This window comes from Montipora foliosa, chromosome 11 (assembly GCF_036669935.1).
Source record: "Montipora foliosa isolate CH-2021 chromosome 11, ASM3666993v2, whole genome shotgun sequence".
In the NCBI taxonomy this organism is placed as follows: domain Eukaryota; kingdom Metazoa; phylum Cnidaria; class Anthozoa; order Scleractinia; family Acroporidae; genus Montipora; species Montipora foliosa.
Window position 1 is genome coordinate 40,433,546 of NC_090879.1, and position 2,500 is coordinate 40,436,045.

Genomic DNA, 2,500 nt, shown 5'->3' on the forward strand with positions numbered 1-2,500 from the left:
TCAACAAGAACAAACTCTTTCTTAGGGTCATTTACAGAGTGCAATAAAATGTGGTCCTTCTGTTAGATATCTAACTACCTTGTTGTTAATCAGGATTCTCATCCCCCCCCCCCCCCTCCCTCTTTCATACATCTCCAAATTGAAACTGCTGCTTTTGAATCACTTCCACCCATTTGCATGCATGTCAGTAAACTACATTTATCTATGCCTTCCTATATATTGCATTTTTTTAGGAAAGGGAGTTCCTGATGAGCTCATGACAGGCAATAAGCAATCTGTGCCAATAACAGAAAGTTATCTTCCAACTGCTGTGCAAGCAGGAAAGTGGAAATGACCCTCTGGAAGGAAACATGGATCTCATATCCCAACGTCTGCATCAGTTCCATCAGCAGTTCCCATCCTTTGAAAGTATTTTTCACAATGTTGTGAATAATAATCAAACTCCCTTCTGCGATGCAATAACAGCGTTCTTTGAAATCACATATCAATTTGCTCCGTAATTAACCCCTCCCCAAAGGCAAAGTTACCAGCAATCAACAACATAGAAAATTATCTCATAGCTAGTGAAATAATAATTATTGCATCATTGAGCATGCAGCCATAAGTCAACAAAACCCAGGCCCATGGTCAATAAAATGTGTGCAAATCACCTCAAGGTTAATTTCTTGAGGTTGAATATGAATGTTTACTGATTGCATGCATGTTTTCAAGTCTTGACATGCTGGTTTTCTTTTATGTAATGAATAAGCTTTACAGTGTACCTTTAGTACTATTGTTCCCGTTCTGGGCGAAATAAAGTGAAAAACATGGAATTCACAGCGTTTGGTTCTCCTTCAATTGTTTAATAAATCAAGCTTTTGAACAACTACGAGCAAGAATAGTATGGACACTCCACGGACACTCAAAATCATTGAAAAGTCGGAAAATAAGTATGTTTTTCATGGGGCAAACGATCCGCCTTCCTTGAAGTAATTTTTCACCCCAGATGGTTTAGAGAAAGTACCTAATATCCAAGAAAGCAATATCAATATCTGAAGAAAGGCAAGAGGATTGCAAAGTTACAAAATTGGAATTAACGCCTGGCCCTCTAGCTAGCTAATCATGTAGTGAAGTACCTGGAATTACGGAAGAAAGCCGTCTTTACCTCACCAATTTTGGTCATTGTTGAGGAATAGTGCAACCAGCAGGTCATCAAAAAAGCCTATTTTGAGACTACCACGCAAGTTATTTGCGTCTCATTCAATAAGAATAACATTTATTGTATTCTGACTCCTTCAAAAAACGTCGCCATGTGCCAACAACAATAGTGGTGCGGTATTCTGCAATCGGTCCCTTCTTCGTTTACATTTTCGTTCTTGTCCGCCATCTTAGTGTACTTAGTAACCGAGCCTAACATACTGGCAGTGTACCCCACCCTCCCCCACCTGGAAGGTGTTCTAATCCATTTTCATTTTTCTATTTTCATCTACAACGAAAATTGAAATGAAGATTTTGATTTTCGGTTTTTCAAACCAGAGTGGTGTTCTTAATATTCATTCCATGAGGAGAACATCTAGAAGTGCAAGAAATTTGAAAGCTCTATCAATGGTGTTTTTAGATAAATGTGGCAATTCTTGAGTTTTAGTTTGATGGAAAATAAGAAAATCGCCGATAGGAAAGTCATTTTTTATTGTTCTTTCATTAGAAAAGAGCGAACATTAAAAACAGGCCCTCGAATGCGATTTTGTCTTGCACTCAAAAATCAAAATTATTGATTTCAATTTTTATTTTTATTTTTTCATTTAAAATAAATTGAAGACACACGGAATATTGATTTTCATTTTCAATTTTTATATTGGATGAAAATCAAATGGACGAAAACCACACGGACCTTTTTGGCTGGGATAGTTTTATCTGATAATCCCAATCCTGAATCATTAGGTTTAGGAGAGAAAGAAAATTGAGAATCAAGCTACATGTAGGGTAAACTCATTTTAACCACAGCTGCATTTTGACATAAGACACAAACATGTGGCTATTGAAAGAACAGCATAGTGGAAAACAATACCGTGTATTTTTCCAACCCACTTCCCCACAAATGTACAACAGAATACAATAAATAGAAAAGCTAGGCCACTTAAGCGATCAAAACTTAAAAAAGCACGATTGTTCATGTGAGTGTAGGGACGATAATGCTTTATTAAGTTTTGATATGCAATTTTCCATAAAATATCGTAACAAGATAGAAAAACCCACATCAGCACCTGACTCCAGCAAGTGCAGAATTTTCAGGCAGAATTACCTGCTCATTAAGATTTTCGTTGTTTATTTCGCATTTTTGGCCAAAGTGTACTCCACCTACAATTTTACGAATTTTGGGGGCAGAATTACTTGTTCATAAAGATTTTCTTTGTTTATTTTGCATTTTTGGCCAAATTGAACTCTACCGACAATTTTAAGAATTGAGGGGCCAGAATTACCTGCTCATTAAGATTTTCATTCTTTATTTTGCATTTTTGGT